General features: G+C 46.7%; 1 long non-coding RNA gene across 1 annotated transcript in view; it reads right to left on the bottom strand.

The window, feature by feature from the left end:
• Positions 1-228: 228 nt before the first annotated feature.
• The window catches only part of LOC119965340, a 63733-nt gene continuing 54945 nt past the window's right edge, over positions 229-9016 (bottom strand). Inside the window, exons 2-3 of the long non-coding RNA XR_005460493.1 lie at positions 557-691; positions 229-298 (exon numbers count right to left, since the gene is read on the bottom strand). This is a non-coding gene — a long non-coding RNA (uncharacterized LOC119965340). The remainder of the gene's footprint in view (positions 299-556; positions 692-9016) is intronic.

Below are 9016 nucleotides of genomic sequence, written 5' to 3'. Positions count from 1 at the left end.
TGGGGAATGAGGATATATATTAATGACTTGGATGAGAGAAGTGAACGTACTATTGTCAAGTTTGCGGATGGCAAATGGAAAGGCAAGTGGTGAGGGCGATGCAAAGAGTCTTCGGTGGGATATAGGCAGGTTAAGTAGGTGTTTGTTGATTGCAACCTGAGGCAATGAACCAAAACACTAATTTTAGGCTGAAGCCAGAGTGAACTCATCATTGGCAAGCGCTATTTTTCCAATTGTACTTAATTCTTCAGCTAAGTTTATCCCTTGAAAATGTGGGCTGGTGACCCCATTTCGTTGCCTATGAGTTGAAAAGATAATACAATAATTAATGCTACATCCAGATCGCACCACTGGTGGATGAATTTTTTAAAAACATGTTACAACAATACTGATCACCTAGCTTCTCATCACAGTCAAGGTAAGGACACAGTCAATGTAGATCCCTACTCACAGTCAAATTTAGATTTGAGAACCGTCACCTGTTAGTTTCCTCCGTCAGGGACGAGGGGTCGCACCACAGATCCGAGACAGAGAGAGAGACCAAGGTGAAACATACCTTATGCCGGCGTCTGTCTCTTCCCTCTGGGTCGTGGCTCGATCACTTCTTCAGTCCCCCATGGAATTCACTCAGGGTATTGGTTTTTGCTTCGCAGCACCAAATGTAGAAGTCAATATTTTTCCCACTTCTGGACTGTTGTAGAAAGATTCAACAACGCTCATTAAGAAAATATAACAAGACTTTATATTCAAACAGACTGCATGCAGTTTTGGCTGAAAGTTGAGGTCGGAGAGCAGGGAGTGTCACTGCTGATTCCTACTCAAGTCCGCGCTTTCACAGAAAATTAGCTCAGTATTTATACAGTATCAGAATCAGGATTACGTGACTACAGCTTGATCAGGAATTCGATCAGATGTACAAACATAAGCAATATCATAAAACAGGCGTCACCTTGCTGACCTTTCAGGACTCTTTGTCTCATCACTCATACCATTATCTTGTCCCTTGATCGAATATTTAAAAGTCGGAGTAGACTTGTTCTGACCTTATCTTGTCGTATTTAGACTGCTTTGGGTTATGATGAGTTAGTCTTACCAGAATTTGCGGAGCCCAGGCATTTTGGATCAGCTTGACCTGCTCTGGTCATATTCAGGCTTTAGGTCATGCGAAGTCAGCTTTTCTTACATTGTACCCAGTAGTTAACCAGTTTTCTCATTATGCCATTATTGACTTCATACAACATCACACCGGGACTGTGACTGTCAGGCCGTTACGGCCACTGAACATTCAAACCTCCTCATGAGGGACGCATTTGTTACGGGGACTGGGTCGGATCTCAGACGCCAGCGACTGTTAGAAGGGGCCACGCTCGACCTAGCAGAGACAAAGAAACTAGCGCTCTCCTCGTGCAACTTTCAGGCCTACACCCCCAGCCGCGCGGCCCACCCCTCCTACGCATCGCAGACCTCACAGACGGCCGCCCCAGCGGGGGCCTTACCCAGCCAATATACCTGCGCCACGCATCAGCTAGCGAACCCCGGGGGTCCCCGATGCTACTTTTGCGGCCAGCAGAAACACCCCCGCCAATGCTGCCCAGCCCGCGCTATCCTTTGTAAGGCTTGCGGCAAGAAGGGGCACTTCGCCGCGGTGTGCCAGGCCTGCGCAGTCACCGCTATCGCCCCACCCCCCTCGTTTACGGACAATGGGCATCGCCATCTTCACCTCTCCGGACCACGCGCGGCCAGTGGACGCCGCCACCTTCTCCCCCTCAGACCACGCGCGACGAGTGGGCGCCGCCACCTTCTCCCCTCATACCAAGCGTGGCCAGTGGGCGCCGCCATCTTCCCCTCCGAGCAACATGTGCGGCCCATGGGCGCCGCCATCTTGTTCAACCCCCACCACGTGCGGCCCATGGGCGCCGTCATTTTGTCCTCCTTAAGATCTTCAGGCGCCGCCATCTTATCTCCCCCACGGCACATGGGCACCGCCAGCATTCCAGGACTTTTGCCCCCCGGGCTGTCCATCATCCGACACCAGCGACGGCCGACCACGACTCGCCTCAGTGACCATCGACCAGTCTCGGTTGCACAACCTGGCCACTGCATCGACCAGCATTAAAATCAACGGACACGTGACCTCTTGCCTGCTGGACTCCATGAGCACCGAAAGCTTAATCCACCCGGATACAGTAAGGCGCTGCTCCCTCGCGGTACACCCCACCAACCAAAAAAAACTCCCTGGCCTCCGGATCCCATTCCGTGGCGATCCGGGGGTACTGTACGGTCACACTCACAGTCCAGGGCATAGAATGCAGCGGCCTCCGCCTCTACATCCTCCCTAACCTCTGCGCTACCCTACTGCTCAGCCTGGATGTCCAGTGCAACTTCCAGAGCCTAACCCTGAAATTCGGCGGGCCCCTCCCACCCCTCACTGTGTGCGGCCCCGCGACCCTAAAGGTCGATCTGCCTTCCCACTTCGCAAATCTAATCTCAGATTGCAAACCCATCACCACCAGGAGCAGACGGTACAGCACCCAGGATAGAACCTTCATCAGGTCCGAGGTCCAGCGGCTGCTTCGGGAAGGCATCACCCAGGCCAGTAACAGCCCCTGGAGAGCCCAAGTGGTCGTAGTTAAAACTGGGGAGAAACACAGAATGGTCGTGGACTACAGTCAGACCATCAATCGGTTCATACAGCTCGATGCGTACCTTCTCCCATACATATCTGATATGGTCAATCAGATTGCACAGTACCGGGTCTTCTCAACGGTAGACCTCAAATCCGCCTACCACCACCTCCCCATTCGTAAATCGGACTGTCCATACACTGCCTTTGAGGCAGACGGCCGCCTCTATCACTTCCTCAGGGTTCCCTTCGGCGTCACCAACGGGGTCTCAGTCTTTCAAAGAGAGATGGACCGAATGGTCAACCGGTACAGTTTGCGGGCCACCTTTCCATACCTAGACAACGTCACCATCTGCGGCCATGATCAGCAGGAACACAACGCCAACCTTGCCAATTTTCTCCACTTAGATCTGTAGGAGCTGTATAAATATGCGTGTCCCCCATTGATCTGCCATTTCATCAGCTGCAGCAGGAGGCCACACATCTGACTGCAATAAAGCCACAGTTGTACCCAATTTGAGTCTTTGTGCAATTGATCGTGCATCAAGCACAATGCCTGAAATTCGACCAGTAGCTGAAAGTAACCTCCGCAGAACCCTGCAACAAGCATTTAGCACCGCCCAAAGAGATGATACAGTCCTTGAAGACTATGACTCAGACCTTGAATTCTTCTTTGGACATCGTGAGCCCAATGCCAGCTCCGACACAAAACGTGATGATATGGTCTTGGAAGACAACTCAGACGAACATTTCACGTTGGGAGGCTACCCCAGTACCAAATCCGAACAGCAACCGTACATTGTACATTGACGACCATGACGACGAGTTCTTCGGATTGGGGAATCTTCAGCCCAGCATATATGACATCCCGACCCGTGAATGCAGGATTATGCTGCGGCCTGATGCCAAGAGACAGAGAGCGGTACAAGCCCACAGAGAACGGCCTGCTGCCACACAGAGAGTGGTCCACGCATCGCGAAGAGCCTCTCCTCTTTTTGCAGTTGATTTGTTAGGCTGGAATTTTTTGGCCGTTGGGATTCTCTTTTCCCGCTAGCAGTGCGCCTCTGCGGGTTTCCCAGCAGTGTAGGGTGGCTTCCGCGGAAATCCCATTGACAAGCAGTGGGAAGAGAGAACCTTACCACCAGTGAACGGTGCACCGCTGGGAAACATGTGGCTGGGGGACTGACATATCCCACCCTAAGTATTTCATCACTAATTTGCATCTATGTCCCATAATATTGGATCTTCCGAAAGGAAAACCTTTTTTCCACATTTACCCTGCCCAACCTATTCATAATTTAAAAACCTTTATCAAGTTTCCCCGAAGTCTTCTCTTTGAAATTGAAAAGAAAAACTATTCAATGTGTCCTATTAGCTGTTAATGATTGCTAGTTTTGAATACTCCAACACGGAAACATTCTCTCCTTATTTAACTGGAATTCCAAATGTTGGTGCTAGAGAAACACTTGTTAATTAAATATTCATGACGGAAAAGGTATTGTGTATAATTTCCACAAAAATAAATGTATATTATCAAAAGTACTGTAATCATGGCAAAACAGAAGTGCAGTGGGAGAGATGAAGGAGGAGGGAAACATAAATGCATGAGAAGAGGAGAAAAATAAATTAAGATCAAAGAGTCCAGGGAGCAAAATGGAGCAAAATGAAAATTGAATTGAAGAGCAACGCGAGTATGAATTGAAAGTGAAGCGAAGGTAAAACAGGAGTGAAAGAGAAGACACAGAAGGACAACATGTAGGACGGTAAAGAGAAAAGGAAATGGGGGAGGGAATTATAATTGCAATGTTTTTGCTATGATTGGATAAGTAAGGTTGGTAAGATTTCTGAAATAATGGAAATTGCAGTGAAATGATAAACAGCCTCGTGCCATGACTATTTATGGCTCCACTTGAATTTATTAACTTTTGTCATTTTTACAATGAATAATTCTTCACTTTTTCAAAAGACTAGCAAGTAAAATTATAACACTGGACGCTAAACCAGTCATTTGCCTCTGAAGGCTTCTCTGATGAACTCAGACTTGCTTTATCAAATGCTTTTGAATATTTTTCATCTTACTGATGTTAAGCTAAACAGACTATAACTCCTTTGTTTATATTTAATTACTTGTTTTTAATCTACAGCTTCCCTTGAGAGTCCTTCGAGTAGGTGGAAATAAAAGCATCAAATCAGGATCAAGGGTTACATTCTCCAATTCCCCAGTCACGTGTTTCTCGGCGACGTACCGTTGAAGCCTACCCCACTCCTCCGGGAAACCCGCAGGTGGGAGTGAGCTGCCGGTAGGAACAGAGAATCCTAACAGCCAGAGAATTACGGCTCAAATTACTGAGCATGTATAATCCAGTGAAACAATCCTGGGCCTCAGGGATACATTTATTAAAAGCCAGTCATGTTTGACAAATTTAAGAAAGTTCAGAAATTTCCTCAGGGCTGTTCCTGTTCCACAACATTAATACATCGGAAGTGGTGTGAGAAACCAGTTTACGTGCATAAGGGTTTCCCCCTCACTGCTGTCAAAGTAATGTTAGAGGAGTGGGAGCAGCCAATCTAGATTTCCGACTGCCTTTTTTTGTAAGAAGTGGCTAACTGGACAAATTGAAAACAGTAGATGTGGTGATTTTTAGAAGCATGATATTGCGATGCCGGCGTTGGACTGGGGTGAGCACAGTAAGAAGTCTTACAACACCAGGTTAACGTCCAACAGTTTTGTTTCGAATCACTAGCTTTCGGAGCGCGGCTCCTTTCTCAGGTGAATTCACCTGAGGAAAGAGCTGCGCTCCGAAAGCTAGTGACTCAAAACAAGCCTGTTGGACTATAACCTGGTGTTGTAAGACTTCTTACTGATTTTCCAAAGCAATTCTCTGGGGCGTATCAGCAGCTAGAACTCGGTGTTCTGTGCTGCCGGCATGCTAATCCCCTGCAAAACTGGGAATTGGTGGCCGTTTTACGCCATTTTTCCTGGTGCACCGCTCCCACTTCGGCGTGGGCTCATAGCCCCAGAATCGGAGAATCCAGCCCTTTGTCTTATTATTCTGCCACTTAGTTGTCTATATTTATTGGAGCTGAAATTCATGCAATGATTTTGGCAAGATACTAGTGTAATAGTAGCAAATTTCAGTTTTGACGTCCTGGTAGCTGTGCGGTGAGACCTGGTCACATTTTTAGCTCCTGCCCACAGCAAATGAATTTATAAGGCAGCATGAATTTCCCAATGAGGATTTCCCGACTTGTAATCTTCACGGAGGAGATAAAAGGGGGGAAAATGATAAGGAGGCAGCATCAAAAGGTGATGAGGGCAACTTATTAGTACAACAGATCTATAGCTCCCAGATCTTATACAGGATTGAGTGAGGAACCATTGAAGTTGATTATAATCCCAGTCCCTTTTTGGGACTAGCCCAGATCAGGAATACCCCTTGGATGATCACTTTCGCTTCGAGTTGAGAAGGATAGACTTTGCAGAGAGGTAAATGGGCCTACTCAAAGGCCACCAAAGAATATTACCATCTTCCAGAATGTCTTTTTTTTTTATAAATGTTTTTTATTGAGTTTTCATATTTTATATCCAACAAATTACAAATTATTAGAGAGAGAAAAAGAAAAAGAAAAAAGAAAAAATACGCAAAAATTAACATGTATATTTACAGGTAAGCATCTTCATAATAACAACTGTGGCCGCCCCCTTTAGCCGGCATACATATTTTTAACAAATTTTAGCCAGATTTTAACAATCCAAATATTATAAGGTCCAGGCATCTCTCATCAATACTGTAAATCTGCACTGAAGAATGTATGGTTCTTAAGTTTGGATGCAGAAAACTATATGAGACAATATATATTCTAAATTATTTAAAAGTTTATTAAAGAAATGAAGGTGAATATCAATTTTTTTTTTTTTTAAATTTAGATTACCCAATTATTTTTTCCAATTAAGGGGCAATTTAGCGTGGCCAATACACCTACTCTGCACATTTTTGGGTTGTGGGGGGCGAAACCCACGCAGACACGGGGAGAATGTGCAAACTCCACACGGACAGTGACCCAGAGCCGGGATCGAACCTGGGACCTCAGCGCCGTGAGGCGGTTGTGCTAACCACTAGGCCACCGTGCTGCCCATGAATATCAATTTTAATGGTAATCACAACATTGATAATTCTAAAGAAAGTAAGTATAATCTGATTTCTGTCAGCGAATCCCGGTCTTAATATTGTCACAGAGAGATATTTAATATATCCATCAATAGTAAAAGTAGTATTTACCTTACAATTCTGAGTAGTAAACTATCAAGTCTAGCAAAACACCCCTATCTCAATTAAGGTATAATTACTACGTTGCTACCTTTACCTTGAGAGACGCAGGAGTGAATCCAAAGAATGGAAAAATCCTAATGTATGGTTTAAATATTTATATCATAAAAGAGCTGAACTAGCAGGAAGCATATTGAGCACTTGACAACATCCTTTGTTTTAGTCAACATCCTTCAAGCAAATAGGATACTGAGAGGTGCAGGTAATGGTTACTACACTTAATTTCCATGAATCATTTGACAACTTATTTAGGGACATTGTTAAGGTTATCTATTGTTAGATAGAGATATCTTACAATTTACCAAGCCTTGTTGAGTAATATAGAGGGCACTAGAACGCCTAGTTAGAGGGTGTACCATATCAAGGTACTGCTGAAACGCTATTTTTCAGTTGGGATAATTTTCTTTCAAGTATTTGTAAAAGAGCGCATTGTACTGCATGAAGAATAGCTGGAGAGTTCTCTGGATAGTCTGGCTAATATTTATACCTCCACCAACTTTACCTCTGAAACAATTTGTTCATCACATCAAGTATTGACCATTCAATCTCATGATTACCCACTTCCCCCCCCCCCCCCCCCCCATTGTATTCATTCTATTTTCCTCTTCATTTGATATAGCAACCCTCTGCAGTTATTTGTTCAAGTTACAACATTCGCTCATCCAATTCTACATTTGTCTTCTCATACTCCATACCCATACTCTACCCCAGCATTCTCAATTTTCCTTGGAAAGAACTCAGATGTTATATACGTATGGAACAGTACATGAATGCAAGTTACTGTTTCTTGTTGGCCACTAGAATGGTGACGTTTATAGCTAGCAGACTCTAATACAAGAAGGTGGAAAGCATGCTATGGCAACACAAAGCTATGGCCAGTCAGTCACTCATGGGTTACTGTGGGCAGTTCGAGGCACTACACTTTAGGAAGGGTTTAATGACCTTGGAGGGAGTACCATGTAGATTTACCAGAATGATATCCACTTTCCATGGGTCCAATCAGGCACAGCACTCAGACAAACCTGGGTGGTATTCCCTGGAATTTAGAAGGTTCGTTTGTGATTTCATTAACAATAGTTGAAAATAAAGTTTTTTTGCTGGGTGGAGAATTCAGGACTGGGGCCATTGTCTAAAAATTAGACTCAGGGGGACTTCCGGTTGCGGCTATGCGGAGCTAAGCCGCACGTTCGGCAGCTCCCGCCAGGAACGGACTTTTGGGCTCTTTTTAGGGCCCCCAGCGGTACTTGATTGACGGTTTCCGACGTGGGAACGTGTCAGCAACAGATCCCCAGTGTTCTATGGTCTGGACCAGGAGTGGGGCCAGCAAAACAGTGGTGGCAGCGCCTAAGAAAAAGCGAGGGAAGAAAAACAAGATGGCGGCCGGCGGAGGCCTCGAGGAATGGAGGCAGTGTGCGCAGGAGCAGCAGGAGACTCTCCAGCGTTGTTTCCGGGAGTTAAAAGTGGAGCTGCTGGACTTGCTGAAGGCTACTACGGACAAGCTGCTGGCGACGCAGACAGCCCAGGCGGTGGCAATCCGGGAGCTCCGACAACAAGCCGCCGAAAGAGAGGATGAGGCCGCGGCCCTCGCGATAAAGGTGGAGATGCATGAGGCGCTCCATAAGAAGTGGCAGGAGTGGTTCGAGGAGATGGAGAACCGGTCGAGGCGGAAAAATTTGCCTGGGCCTCACGAAGGGGCTGGAGGGGTCAGACCTGGGGGCTTATGTGGTCATCTTGCTGAACTCGCTGATGGGAGCTGGATCCTTCCAGGGGCCCCTGGAGCTGGAGGGGGCCCACAGAATACTGACCAGGAGGCCCAAACCGAATGAGCCGCCACGGGCGGTGCTGGTGCGGTTCCACCGGTTCGTTGACCGAGAGTGCATGCTTAGGTGGGCCAAGAAGGAGCGGAGTCGCAAGTGGGAGAACACGGTAGTGCGGATCTACCAGGACTGGAGTGCGGAGGTGGCTAAGCGGAGGGCCGGGTACAACCGGACGAAGGCGGTGCTCCACAGAAAGAGCGTGAAGTTTGGCATGTTACAGCCGGCGCGTCTGTGGGTCACATTCAAGG

Source organism: Scyliorhinus canicula, chromosome 4 (genome assembly GCF_902713615.1).
Source record: "Scyliorhinus canicula chromosome 4, sScyCan1.1, whole genome shotgun sequence".
Classification (NCBI taxonomy): Eukaryota; Metazoa; Chordata; class Chondrichthyes; order Carcharhiniformes; family Scyliorhinidae; genus Scyliorhinus; species Scyliorhinus canicula.
This window is presented reverse-complemented; position numbering and strand designations above follow the sequence as displayed.